The sequence below is a fragment of the Varanus komodoensis genome, unplaced genomic scaffold, assembly GCF_004798865.1.
Source record: "Varanus komodoensis strain SLA01 unplaced genomic scaffold, ASM479886v1 scaffold4, whole genome shotgun sequence".
In the NCBI taxonomy this organism is placed as follows: Eukaryota; Metazoa; Chordata; class Lepidosauria; order Squamata; family Varanidae; genus Varanus; species Varanus komodoensis.
This window is the reverse complement of record NW_025335941.1, coordinates 59244098-59259548: the sequence shown is the minus strand read 5'-3', so window position 1 is coordinate 59259548 and position 15451 is coordinate 59244098. Positions and strand designations below refer to the sequence as shown.

General features: G+C 40.4%; 1 protein-coding gene across 4 annotated transcripts in view; it reads left to right on the top strand.

Moving 5' to 3' along the window:
- TMEM135 (transmembrane protein 135) overlaps window positions 1–15451 on the top strand; it is a 179042-nt gene that overhangs the window by 97342 nt on the left and 66249 nt on the right. The gene's annotated exons all lie outside the window — the stretch shown is intronic.

Here is a 15451-nt window from a genome sequence, read left to right as displayed (position 1 = left end):
TCTGTGCTGTTGTCCTGTCTCAGGCCACGGACCCAGGCCAGGTTTTAGAGTTTTCTACTATGCCGAAAAATATATTAAAAATTGGATGTAAAACTCTATAAAATAATTTTATCAAATGCTGCTAAACATTGAACAATGCTAGCTCATTAAATCCTGAAGTACAAAACATCAGTATAGTTTGATGTTTTGAATAATGTTGAAGGACAAATCACTTCAAAATTTGCTTTGGGAAACAGCATGCTCAATGTTGGCTCCAAAAAAATACCATTGCACTTGCCCCTGTTCTAAAATCTCTTCAGTTGGAAACTTGTTTTTCAGTTGGACCCATTTCAAAAAGGGTTGGTTAATTATACCTTCCTACACATTGCAAATGCTGCATAGCAGTAATAGGATACCTCAAATTAGTGAATTACTTCAAGAATCTGCTATGGCAATCTTAGCTTCACATGGTTCTCTGTGAAATTCCATTGACTTCAGTTTTTATTTGTGGTATGTATGACATCATGCTTACTATTGTGCTAGCTACCCATTTATGCAGGATACACTGGGCTTAAAAAAATCTAATTTTACAATGTTGGCAGAGAGTGGCATAATTTTGTCCCCAGAGATAAGAGTACCTTAATTGTAACATTAGAGGTGGCTGTTTGGTGGATCTCCTCCTATAGTCCTTCTGGTTCCATGGGTATGCTTATTTCGCACAACCTTATGCTTGCTCTTTTGCTGATAAATGTTCTAGTATGGATGAATAGACACCCGAGAGCAGAATATAAGCAGGCAGAGTTAGAGGAGGGTGGCGAACCTGTTTTCAGAAAACTGGAGGTATCTTCCCATTAGTAGAGATAAAAGCAGCTTCACGTTTCCAGCTAGATAAGTTGAAAGAAGGAATTTTGAAACCACTTTGTGCTGACCTTTGCAGGACAGGGCTATCCCATCCAGAGCTAATCAAGGATAGCTGCATGATGAATTGTGTGGCAATGTGAAAGGAATGCCTCAAGCATTTAATGAACTGATATATCAGGGCCAGACACAGCCAGCCCGCAGCTTACTACACCTTCTCTTGCCAGCTTGATCCAGAGAGGACTGGGTTTTGCACACCATGAAAAGACAGTCATCCCTAAAGAAAACTTGGGCTGCTAGGCTTTGTGATCTGCATTCCTTAGGTCCTCCCTCCTTCCTCTCTTTTGAAAACACCTATTTGCATAACGTGGTTTTCCTATAGATGCAGATTTAGGAAAAAAGTAGTATTCAAATAGAAATAGAGTCCATCTCACCATCCTGGGAAAGATGTGGACCAGGTCCTCACCTGTATGCATGATCAGTCTGCTGCTCAGGTGTGTCAAAGCCCCTGTTCTCTTGCTTCCTTGTCTTCTCTGTTTAAACCTCATCTGGACTTACTTATTTACTTGAGAGCCCTTGAAATAGAGCAGTGTCATCATGAATTCCCACCTAGGCCTGCACAGCTTAGCTAAAAATCCAAGGAAAAAGTACTTCTGGGAGGAAGAAGGACAAAACCACTTCCTGTCCCTGGGGAGAGGGTTATGTCAGTAAGACAGTTACACTATCCCCCTGCAGTATCAAATTTGTTCTCCCCTTATCTATTATTTACTTAATTATATCCTGCATCTTTTTCTTCCAAGCGACTCAAACCCACTCACCTAATTCCCCTCCTCTTCTCAATCTTATCCTCATAACAACAACCCTGTGAGGTAGGTTGGGCTGAGAGTCTGTGCCTTGCCCAAAGTCACCAGTGATCTTCATGGCTGACTGGGGACTAGGACCCAAATCTCCTGTGGTTCCAGTCCCATGTTGCCACTCTGACACTCTCTAGTATTTTCCTTCCAGTCGGGAAGAGGATGAAGGCTGAGAGACTTCCGGGAAACCAGTTGCTTTTCGTTTTTGCTGCTGGAGGGAAGTTTCCATCCTGCTGGCTCCTCCCTGTCTCTATTTACAGTTAATAATCTTCTCCTATAGGAGACAATACTTAGCGAAAGGGGCTTAGTTTCGGTTTGTTTTTAATTGAGCTTGCGTGAAAGTGTTTTGCGTCTTCAATGAATGGTGGGAAAGGATACCTCTGAAAAAAGGCAGTGTTGACCTTTATTTTCCCTGGCGTGTTGCACATTCTAGAATATCAAGCTTCACTCTGAATTTGGTGCTCTGCTGCTTTCATATGTTATTTTAACATATTGTTTTGCACAATAGCATAATAGCTTTAGCTTCTCTTTTAATTCAAATTATTATGTAGTGCCCCAAATCTCTAGCTCAAATTTCTTTTAGTGCATTTTCAACAAAATTACACTATTTTTCATTCACCACAAGAAATTATCTTTGCTTTCATTTAAAAAAAAAAACAATTCTTTGGATTATGAGAGCTTCAAAATGTAATGAACGAGTATAAAATGTTAATTGTCCCAAGCCTTATTACCCCCAGGAGCTAATTTTATCATATGGTGACAGCTCACGTCAGCTGTACATTATGGAGTTTCCTGTCCTGGGAAATGTGAGAGGTATTTTAGATTTGTGCTTACTTTGCATTTTGGGTCATCCCCCCCCCCCCCACACCTATGTTCTCAGGAAGCTGCTACTTAACAAAAATTGCATGGGCTTCATGGCTTGATAGAAAAATCTGGTTTATGTTACAAAGTAGGCTTACACGAAACAATTACAGTTACTTTGCAGACCTGGTGGTAAAAGTCACATCATATGTCCAATTACGGCATAAAATGAAAGTATATATGCCAGCAGTTGGAAGTAACAGAGATTCTTTGTCTGCATACATAAGAGCTGTACTGGATCCAACCAAAGGCGTATCTAGTTCAGCAGTCTCTTCCCACAGTGGCAAACCAATGCCTGTGGGAAGCGCAGGCACAGGACACGAGTGCAAAGCACCCTCCTGACCATGTTCCCAGTGACTGGTATGCATGCTGCCCTGGTACTGGAGGTAATATATAGCTATCATGACGAGTAGGCCTTTGCTAGCCTTATCCTCCATGGATTTATTTAATCCCCTTTTAAAACTGTCCAAGTTGGTGGCCATCATGAAATCTTGTGGGAGCAAATTCCGCAGTTTAACAATGTGCTGTGAAAAGAGCTATTTTCTTTCATGTGTCACAACTCTCCCACTTTTATCTGTTCCGACTCTCTCCCATTGTTGGGTGATACCCTATTGTAATATTGTGAGCATCTGTTTCCCCACAGCATCTTGTACTTCAGTAATTTAAGCTGTCTATAAATCCATAATTAAAAGTATGCATTCACAAAAGGACTGGCAAATTGACAAAAGGACTGGTGAAAGTATGCCTTCACAAAAGAAGTGGCAAATTCAGGTTCTACTGGTATCTTAAACTTTACTACAAGGATATAACATGGGGAGCAGAGCATGGAGGACAGTTTTTGAGTCTGACAAGTGTTTTGAATGCAGGGTAAGGTTTAACTGCTGAACATATTCTCTGCTCCATTCGTGGAAAGATTTCCTAATGATTTCCTAAGTACTAATTAATCCAAGTGGTCACTTGTTTTAATAAATAAATAATTTATTTATTATTAATAACCTCCCCCTTTAAATCAATTATATTGAACAAACTTAAGAAACACAAATGTTCAGTAAAGGATGACAAAAATACAAAGTCCAAGACCAGTACCACTGGTTATAATAGATAGACGCTTGCATACCTGTAAAAAGGGGCTCTGTATACTGAGTAACAGGGTAGAAAAATACAGAATGGGTACAGAATTAATGAGAATATCCTTTCCATTTTTGTAAAAGTTTCTAGTCCTTATGGCAGGAATGGGAGACTGGATGATGACGGCCTGGTGTCAATGGGTACAGCCTCACCCATTGTTGCCATTGGGTCTGTAGCACTAACTCTGCATCAAGAACGGGCAGGCATCAGGCTCATGAGACCTGGGATTCACCAACTGAAGGCAGTCATGAAATGGCAGTGGAAGATGGAGAAGAGGACCAGTAAAAATTACTCATTGTGCCTAGCAAATCATTGTCTGAAATGGTCTTGCCTATACAAGTAGAAATCTAAGTGTCTGATAGGAATTCTAGCACCGACCTTAAAAAAATAACTGCACCAGAACTGCTACAGAAAGTTTATGATCCTAGGCAACCAAGAAATATTGGCATTTTTCAGGTAAAGAGTACCAAGGCTGACATTGTTTTTGACATATTTGCATCCTGCCCCACAATCGAAAAGGCTACCATAGTGGCTTACATATAGTCAACTAAACAAGACAGCTCCTGCTCACAGGTTTACAGTCTGAAAATACAGGAGGAAAAATGGAAGAGAAGGAAAAATAATTTGTTCAGCAAGGCTGGTAGAATGGCCTTGCACCACATTTCAGATAAGATCAGGTGCTGAATTAATGGCAATTCTTGCCTGCAATTTTTCAGCCACGAAGTATTTCAGCTTTCTTATTTCTAACTCTATAAAATAAAGGTTTTAGTGTTGCCTGACCACTAGCATTTTGTAAATCTGATTTGTACATGCAACTTTATAACTATATGTTGCATCCTGGAAATGATCCTTTTTTATTTTAAAGGCAATTTTTTCACATGGAAGAGTCTCCAACTGAGACTCCTTATTGTCCGTTCAGTAGAGCTTAGCTCAAGAAAGATGTGGGTTCCAGATAGGAAAGTGTTGGTTTTTGAGGCTTGAGAAGACCTCAAGAAACCTTCTGCTTGAGCAGACCTGCTTTTTGTTAAGGGGGCCAAAGTAATAAGAACCATTTGAAGGTGTGGAGCAATATATGCCAAGGGATCAGAACACCCTCCCCCAGTCAATTAAATAAAAAGGCTACCTCTTGATAAAACAGAATACTAAATTATAGAATTCCAAGGAACCCTGGAGTCAACCTTGTCCAACCTGGAGTAGGATCCGCAGGAAGAAAGTACAGCATCCCTGTGAGTTGCACATCCAGGCTTTTCCTAAATGCCTCTAGTGAAGGAGAGCTTTCTACCTTCTGAGGCAGTTATTCCAAAATGTTGAAAACTTGGCTATCTTGAAAACAGGAAATGCAGGAAAATCAACTAGGAAAATCAGCCAGAGTCCAATAGTTTCTGGGTATGTCACCAAGCAATAAAACTGATAAGAACATCAGTCCTTCACAGATTATGCCATAAAACTTAGACAGTTATGCCGCAATGGTGAATATCAAAATCAGCCAAGAGACAGACCCCATTACAGTCCTCTGCAGCTCTGAGACTGCAGTACACTCTTCTTTCTGGCTTCCATAGGTTAATATCTCATTATAAAAGTGTGTGGGGAAAATATGTGTCCATGCACAGGTTGCCACATTGCATTTCTTCAGGGGAAATGTGGAGGTTTGTTCTCTTTGTCAGTGGAAGTAGCATTACTTTTTTAAATAGGTGGTGTGTAACACACCTTCCATGATTTTCTCCATTGGCCTTCACCCTCTTATGCAAAGATGGCAGCTTTGCCCTGCTAAACAACTGACTGCACTTCCTGCTGCAAACAGTATTCAGTTCAGCCCCAAGTGGAAAAAAATCTGTCAAACGAATAACAATCAAGGTCACTTGGACTTGGGCCTTTCAAAGCATTTGCGATTGAGCTAGCAGCATTGAATGCTCTGCTTGAGCTAGCCAGGCCAGCACTCTGAGAACCATTATGTTTTCGTAAGGTACAGCAATTACGTTAAGTCAAAGGGAGGGCAAATACAATCAAGTTAGTCATGGTCGTTGCTGTTCCAGACTGTAATTCTGGGGTCCAGTTACTGTCCAAACAACTCCAACCCTGTTCTTGTGGTTTGTGATGTCACTGGGAGCCTTTGATGGAATTGTAAGCCTTATTTGTTGTCCTAGTGTAATTTAAAAGTATTTGTTACACCATTTATTATTGCAATAAAAAGAATAATGTGGTTTTAACCTCTGAGAAGGACTTCCCTGATCCTGCCTGTGTTCCTCTTTTTCTTGTATTAATTTATCACTATTTACCTGGCAGAGTTTATTCATTTAATGAACTAGTGCTATTATATTTCCTTATTGTAGTCGTTGTGCTTGGGATTATTGGTGCTTGTTTGAAATCTTGTTTTGCAGAAAGATTTATCCTAACTATAGTTGAAACATACCGATGCACCCCTTGCCGTTAGACACACCTTCCTACCAACACTTCTGCTGTCCCAAACAAGTGTGGTCTGGTGTTCCTCTCATTATTGCAGCCGCTTAGGCTGGGTGGAACAGCTCTCAAGGAAGCAGGTGGCACTCTGTGTATTCAGCTCACTGTGCCTGGCCTCTCCACACATCCCTCCCACCTAGAGCACATAGTGCCGTCTCTTCTTAAGCCCCATATTAAGTTTTTCCCCTAAATAGCAGCTCATTGAATGCCAAAGGAGATCAGGCTCACACTCTGATCTTCAGCCATGACCACCGAATTAGACCTTCCTCTGCTCCCCTCTTCCTTCAGCACCTTGCCGCCACAGCCAACCTTCGTTTTCATTCTGTAATCCTCTCATACTTTCCTTTTCTGCTATTTCCCCTTTCCATCAAGGCCTTTCTTGCCTTCAGTTCTGCAACCCAGCACATTTTTATGTGTCTTTCCTTCCAGTTCCCCCAGCTCCACTTCAGGTGATTATCTACTGTTTTTGGATATCACCGCAGTTCAGCCACTGGGCTGATGAAACCTTACCAATGTACAAATAACAGCGGCCCTGTGTTCACCTGAGATTTTGACCATTGTTTTGAATTTCAGTATTTTTTGTTTTTGGCCAATTGGCAAGTTTTGAGGTCCAGTGCGATGACAAATCTGTCTCTGACCACATTAAGGGTATGACCCTATGCATGTTGGGGGGGGGGGGGGGGGGAGTCGTACAGTTGCTGGCATGTTCCAGTCAGCCAACATGCAAACACCGAATGTAGCATTAAGAGTATATGTAAGGCCTAGGGGTTGAGGTAATAGTCTTGTATTTGCCCAGCTTTTTATAATTTTTTTAAAGGACAGCATTTTTAAAGATGCAACCACAGAACCACTGGTGCATATTTAACATTTGTGGTTGAGAGCTAGCTGCTTCCAGGGTTTTGCCCCAAACCACAAAGGGTAGCAAATTGCTCGTTGTGGTGCTGATGTCGGTTAATTTATGGGAGGTCCTGCATCTGGGATATTGCTTGGATTAGATGATGCTGAGATCTTGATTCTGTTGCTTTTAACACGAAATACTTGGTACCAGCCATACCGCTTACGCAGTGTTGCCTTAATTTCATTAGACGGAAGGAATGTCTGCACACGGCAGCTCCCCAAACTGCTAAACAATGTGTACCAGGAACCACCTGCTCTCCTCAAGGGCATTTCCCATTAAAACATTCGTTAAATTAATTTGAGCTTGACCCCACCTCATCCTCCTTGCTGTGTTTTTGGCAAGTCTGTTACTCCCTCTCTCTTTGCTAACCCTAATTCTTAAAGGCACAACTTTTAATTCATGTGTAAGAATCCCGTGCAACACGGTTCAACAGCATCGCTCTTTGTATCACCCTTCACACCAATTAGACCTGCTTTTATTGTAAATGCCTGGCTACTAAAAACTGAAAGAGCTGGGGAGTTTCAGTTTGAGTGCTGGAGTGCTGCAGAGGGATTACATGTGACCATATGACTCCACTTCACTCCTAATCATCGTCTCAGTGTGAAGTTATTGAGTTGTTCTGCCATGCTGAGATCCTGCTCATTCCACTTTCTCGGGCAGAGCAACATTGGTATTCAGGCACCACCAGGCTGACCTTTACACTGTTTTAAGTGTTTTGGAAATATCCCAGGGAAGTGCTTTGTCGAACTTTATCTGAAAAGGGTTCAGTCTTGAGATGGGCAGAAGGCCTTGAAAATGAGGCTGTGTTTTTGGGTAGTATTATTCAAGCTTTTTGTATATGTAGGTTTTGTGAGAACTGATGATCAATACATGGGCAGACAATTAAGATACTCTCCACCCACCCTCAGTCAAGGAAAACCAATTCCCTTGACTTTCTAAGTAGAATTTGAAATGTTTATGATAGGGCTGCATGTCACTTTGTGTGTAGGGGTGAGATAAATTAACCAGCACTAATTAGGAATCCTAAATACTGCTGCAAAAGTCTAAGAAAAACCTAATAGTTGCCTGGTTTTTATGAGTGCAAAAGTAGGGACATTCCCTAAATTTCATTCAGTGCCCACCATCTCTTAGACCTCCTAGGAAAATACGATCCTTCCTGTTCTTTCTGTTACACAGTTTATTTGATGGGAAAAGATGCAGATATAATACTTGTATCATCATGTATAATAAAATATGGGACAAATGCGTTGATTTTATAAGTTCAGTCTAGGAAATGATTTCTTTAATGCTCATGAACTTTGTATTGTGTTTATTGAAGTCTCTCTCCCTGTTCCCTAGATAGGTGTTTGAACTGAAATTATTGATCAATTATTAGTAGCAGTTTTAGTGCTACTGTGGGCTGCGTTTGATTTTATTGTGTTTGTTTTGGTATGTTAGCTGCTTTGCACTTCATTTGGGAAACAAAAGTGGGGTATAAACATTGACAAAGTAATTTTCAAATTTTGTAAGTTTAAGAGGGTTCTTTTACTATAAAAGGAAGCGTTCCCATTGCTTAGACGTTAAAATGGGTGAATGTAGGGTATAGGAATAGCATGTGAGAAAAATGTGTGAGTCTTGCCTGTATGGGATGAGTGTGTGAATGTTGTGTGTAAGAGAATAGATTAAATTGCACATGCTCCTGTCCTATTTACAGTTGGACATGGTTTTCTGTGTGGATGTATAAAATTGTACATAGCGGAGGCTGTGGGAATGACAATATAAATACAGAGCCTACCTGGTCTCCTGAGTTATTTCAGCTCATCCACTTTGACCTATATTATTTCTTTTCAACATGTTTTCCTTGAAAATGAACTGGTATCAAAATGCAGCAGAAAGCAATAAGGAGAATAAATGATTTTCAGCCATTCTGCCTTAATTTATGTAACTTACTTTTTCTCCTCTGTGCTTTAAATAAAGGTATCAGTTGTGAGAATAGGCAAGTTGGTTTCTATTTACAAAGAATGGATGCAGTACTTAAGCATGTATGTTTATATAGCGTTAGTGAACCATAAAATCCAGGGATTTAATTGGTCCAGTCCCCCTCCCCACACCAATTCTAGTGACAGGTGTTCTCCATTTTGGCTCAGTCATGTTCTGTAATTGCCAGTTCTAATAATTTCACTGTGATCAGACAACACTGCTTTAACAAGAATCTATATAATCTCCTGTTTAATATCATGTATTAGTCATCCTTTTGATCTTATCTCTCTGCTGTTTGCTTGAGGCTTGTTGGCAGAAATGTTCAAGAGTATCTTAACAGCTGTGGTGGTGTAGGTGTAGCTATCTTGGCTGGGAGCCCAATTTGGGCCTGACAAATTGTTTTATTCTTTTCCCATAAAACATGTGAATTTAGCAGGCAGAGCAATGATGGATTGCTATTGAATTACTTACTTTAAGCCTGAGAAGTGTCAACAAATATTTACCAGAGTGCAAAGCATTACAGAAAAATTAGAAGCTTGGACTGGGGTATATCATTATCACTATTCGTAGAGTTTTCTTTACTGCCTGGGTGTGCAGATGCCAGTTCATTGGAAGTTGTCACTAATGTTTCACTAATCATAAAAATGAAAAAGGAACTGTACACAACTACAGGATGCAAGCAACATGAAAGTAATGTGATACTGTAGTTTGCCTGTAGGAGTAATGATGGTTGTAACCTGTCAAAACAACCTCATTTCTCTGAATTCAAAAGGATTTTCCTCATTTGATGCTGATTAAATAGTAAAGCATTGCCCAAATCTTGGATTGCCAAGGTCATAGTACATGCTGTTTGAAGGAGACAGGATTCAGTGCACTTTAGTAGATGGTATACTATGAAAATATAGCATTTATGGAATAATATTTTACTGAATGTTGTGCAAAGAATAGCTGAAAATGAAGCTCTAAGAACGGCAAAGAAACATGTAATGACCATGACAAAAATAGACATAGAACCAGCACAGACTTACTTCATCCAGACATCTTGGATTTAAGCCAGTTTCCCTTCCTTTCCAGCATCCTGAGCTGGGGAGAAGAGGAGGAAAGGGATGATTGAGATTTCCTCCTTGTGCTGGTTTTATTTTTTAACTTGGAAAGTTTCAGAAAAGCGAAGCTTGAAGAATCCTGACTTTGTTGTTATTTTGCCTTTCTTTAACCAATGTGTTCTCTTCACCATGCAATGTCATGTAAAAGTGTATGTGAGCAAAATGGCCGTAAGTTTGGGGCACTTGAAATGAATAATTGAGGTGTGAACTGATGGGATGATGATGCAAGGCAAAAAATGCCTTTTCTATTAGGTAATATGAATTTATGCCTAAGCAAGAGCCTGTCTGTCAGTTTATGACACTGCGGTCCATCTGCCTTTGACTATGAAGAATTTTGGTACAGCTTTCATTATACAGTTTAGAGAATAATTCTGTGGGAGCACTCAGATTAAGTCTCTTAATAGAATAAGTCTCTGAGTTACTCTATGCCTTGCTGGGCTCCTACTGGGCATAGTGCAAAGAAGGGGCAGGATTATATTCTCTCCTGCTCCCATTGTGGGGTATTTGTTTCCAAGGGGCATAAAAATCACATTGCAATCAATGGGAGGAAATTCGTTTAAACCGGCTCCAAGACTGGTCAAATTGTTCCCTTGAGTTCATAGAATCATAGAATAGTAGAATTGGAAGGGGCCATGAAGGCCATCAGGTCCAACCCCCTGCTGTTGCAGGACAAGTTACACCAACCCACTCAGATGGCTGTTCAGTTTCTTTTTGAATGTCTCCAGTGTGGGAGAGCCCACCACCTCTCCAGGCAGCTGGTTCCACTATCATATTGCTCGGACAGTGAGGAAGCTTTTCTTGATGTCCAGCCTGAATCTGGGTTGCCACAACTTGAGCTGGTTATTCCATGTCCTGCACTCTGGCATCAGCAAGAAGAGATCCTGTCCTTCCTTTTTGTGACAGCCTTGGAGGTACTTCTGTAACTCTAGAGTTACAGAGTTGTGGGTGCAGTTGGAGGCTGAGAGGGCTGTGGAGCCTGCAGATCCACGGAAGCCATCAGCAGCAGTCCTCCCTTCAAAGATAGATATCCCTGAGGTTGGGAGAGACTGGTGAGGGAAACTATGGCCAGGTATTATATTTCAGGACAGGCTTCTCTGCCTGCCCTTGGAGAGGGAAATCTTATGTTCTTTCTCAGAAACTGTAGGATTGCTCACTTAATATTGTTTTCTATGTACACACATTGTAGCATCTGGCTGCTCTCCAAATACAAGAGGACCTGTTGAATAAAACATACAGACATAGTTTGTTTCCAGTGACATTCTGCTATGAATATGCTTTTGTTTTATAACCCCTTATTTTCTTTTTAAGTCAATTAAGCAATTCTGGAAGTGAGTATGATGAAGGTCAGTCCTGCCTTTCATGAATAAGTCAAGAAGCTCTGGTTTAATGGTCTCTTGAGTATCTCCTTTCCTTCAGCATACTGTGGAACAATATAAGAAATAGTGGACACCATCCTGTTTAATCTTAAGAAATCTAAAGACGCTTCGCAATTCTTATAGAGTGAGTGATGGTTAGCTGAAGGCAACAGGCATATACAACATTTTCTATACTGGAGTTTCAAGATAGCTGAAGAGAAGGTAGAGTGGAAAGTACTTAAGAATTTTGACTAGTATGCAAACACATGGCACGTGCGTAACTCTGCTTGGAAGTTAGATCCAATGAATTTTGAATCTGGTTCTGCACGCAGGGTGCTTTTCCTCTTCTCTTTATGCTGTCCTGAGGATGGACCCAATTATGTTCACAATCAATAACCAAGTTCAATTCTGATGAAGGCAGAGTTTAGCCAGCCATGCAACCAATACTTGTAACGTGTAGCCTACTTTGAAAATGGAAACAGTAGAGCCTCTTTGTACCAGCAACACAAAAATGTTGGCACACCAGGGCTGTTGCATAAAAGCTGGTATTGTTCTCTTGATATCACACTCTTTAAGTGGGTTGTGTTTTCCCTAAAGGGAGCAGCAAGACATAGGTCCAGTTTGAATGACACAGTGGGATGACAGATGATGCAATAATTCCAGAACAAGCAGGGTTATGCAAGGGTTGTTTTACCATTGCATAACCCATGCTCACCAGGTTCCCATTAGACAACAACTCCCAAACGAAGGTTGCATATGCAAGGTAGTTCCCATGGGCTAAATAACCCTGTGAGTTAAAGAACTCATGATAGGTTATGCTGTGACGTGTGAATCAGGTCAATGGCGACAAAGGAAGCACCAGGCAGGGCTAGGCAGTTCACTATACAGAAGATAGCAGTTTTTTGGTTGAAGTCTAGTGAAATCTTGGTGAGTTAATGGAAGCCTAGGAAACTGCATTATGCACCTCAAACGTTTTGTTGCTCTAACTGGTGTCCCCTGACTGGAACAAGCTCTTCAGGATCTCAGGGAGAAGGGTTTCTCACAGCTGCCCCACCTATTAAACTGGAGATGCCAGAGGTGCAGTTTGGCAAACAAAATGGAGTCATAGAAACAAACTCCATCTTCAGGATAGTCTTGCCTTTTATTTGCTATAGCGTGAGCCTTATGTACCGAGAGAATTATATGTAGCATGTTTGCTCTTGGGATATTTGGGCCACTTACCACATTTCAATATGTGCTGACACCAGAGTCACATTTATGGTGATGCCACTTTGGAATTACCTTTCCATAGGAGTGGCATTCATTGACATCTTGGGATTAAGTAGGCTCTGACATTGAAAATGAGTTCAGGGAGTGGCAGAGCAACCACGTTGCATGTAGAAACTCTCAGATAGGACCAGGGAAGCTTCCTGAAAATCTACAGAATTGCTGCCAGTCAGTGTCAACTGTATCGGAGTGAGATCAACCAAAGGTCTAACTCGGGATAAGGCAGCTTTGTGTGTTCTTACATATGAAAATGATGTTGGCCATGGCTCTTAGTACACAGGGCTTAAGAACAAGATTGATAAATGAAAATAAAATTGGAAAGGTGGGGTTCATTTCCTAATTAGTAGCTTGATTTCTCTTTTCTCTGTAATTCAGTTACTTAATGAAGTAAACTCCTTCATCCTGCATTACCTCCATTTCCCCTCACTAGCTGCACTTGAAAAATACAGGGAGGTCTATTTCTCTTTCCCTCCTTGTCACCTTTTTTTAAATACTCACAGTGCTCTGGCTGTGCTAGTGAAATCCAAGCCAGCTGTTCCATGATAAACCCAGGGCAGCTGCATAACAGTGTGTGCAAAGAAGGACAGAAAGAAATTCATCAGTCTTGTGCTTTCTAACACTTGAGCTTGCATGTGCCGTGGTTTCTGTAGAGCAGCGATTTACATACTTCAGCATTCCTTAATGTTACATGATAAAGGTGCATAGTTTAATAAGCAGATCGGGCCATGGTAGAACACGTACATGTGTTTTAATTCATCCCTGAAGGTTTAATCCAAACCTTTCACAACCGTCTAGTTTGGAAAAGAGGCATTCTACAGATTCAGGCCAAAACTCGTGTAGTAGGGTTCCTAAAGTTCTTGGGGGGCATTTGGATGAAGGAGCTCGCAAGGTTCAGCTTGGGTGGTGGCCTGTACGTGTAAGCCAGCAAGTGGCCAAGAGTCTGGCAGACGACTATGGATTCCCTCAAGTTGCTGGGTCTGAGGAACTGTAATAGGCTTTGGAGTTTTGCAGCTGATGGTCGGCACAGAATTGTTTCCTTGTAGTGAACCAGTGGAAAGATAGTTTGGTCTCATGTTTAATATGTGGCAGCTTTCATCTCCAATCATGGTAGTATAGGGAGTTGGAATCTCTTGCTTGACTTCCTGGTTGCTGGATTTGACTCCCTGGAGCCCTTCTCTTTAAAGAGTACACACAAGCGGTACTCCGTTCTTTTCTAGTTCTCTTCTTAGTCAAGGGAAACCTACTTGTGTGCCTTTACTCTTGATAGAGGATAGAAACAGATATATACATTTGCATGTATACAAATTTACAGAAAAAATGCATTAAGAATTTGTTCCCAGGGAATAGCAATGTGTGGAAGAGATAATTTCTTTATGACATTGGTATAATTACCCCCAGCCAGAGCTCACTCGGCAGTTCACAAGACAAAACAAAAACAGAATATTAAACACTAAAGCTTAATATCAAAACCATAAGCTTAAAGCAAAATGAACTCAAAGTGTAAACCAAGATAAAGGCCAGCAGCAGTGCAAAAATCTAAAATATACTAACAATTTTTAAAATGAGAAGGGAATGCAAGGAATTTTTTAAAAGTTACGCAGACTAAGTAACAGCAGGAATTTACTCAGGATTTTCTTTAAACTCATTCATAACAAAGGACTTATATTTGCGTTATAACTTCCCAAGTGTTAGTCAATGAAACAAAGTTCAGAGTCTTCATTTGAATGGGACTGTATGACTGACATCTTGAACTGGCAACAATCTTGCTGATTTGCAATGAATTTGGGACCTCTGCCTGAGGTCTGTGATCAGAGATAATTTCTTAAATATTTTCAGCTTAGCATATTTTACATTTAATGCCCTGTGGTTCTGTTTATGATGTGATGAGAAAGTCACAACATTTTCTGGTGTGTGAACTGTAACTTAAAAGCTAATGCTTTGGGGGCTGTTTAATAAGCATCTTAGAAAAACAGTTTTGAAAAAGTAAATAATATAAAAAGAACTTATCAAGCATGTATCCCTCATTCAGAATACTTGCAGTTTTTCTACTGGATGTAGCTATTTGTACAGCTGGAAGATTTCAAGCTCTAGAAGTTGCACAGCTCCATTTGCTGACCTTCTGACATCAATCAACTGTGAATAGGTTGTGGCAAGGAAAAAATTGGAGTAGAATTCCAACTGAGTATAGACTAATTTACAGCTCTGGTTACTGCTGTATACAGAACTACAATATATTTAAAATATATATTTCTTGATGTATTTTCAGATTAGATTCAATAGATAGAAACTGTTTGTGGTTTCAATTGTTTGCCCTTGATTATAAGTTGCAGGATGTTAAAGTCTGTATAAGGTATGATTTGGTCCAGTTGCTTGGTGAACTGGATGTAAGTCTGGCCACCATAGGAAGAGTATTCTGGTACATGTTGATGATAATGTTCATTTTAACTCTGTTGCGGTGCGATATCAAAAAGTTGGATCTGCTGGCCAAATTTTGTTGGAAGTAATAGCATAGTGTTAATTACACTTAAAGTAAAATGTCTGTATGTGGTACAATCACTTCTCTTCAATTAGTAAATCATTTTATTGAATAAGGGTGTCCTTTTGCCAATTTTCAATTTATCTTGAAAGACCTAGCAATATGCCATTATCATTAAAACAAGACATGTTGCAGATGCCATTGTTTAACTGCCTTTTGTTCTTGTTGCTTCTGCACCAAAATCTATCTATCTATCT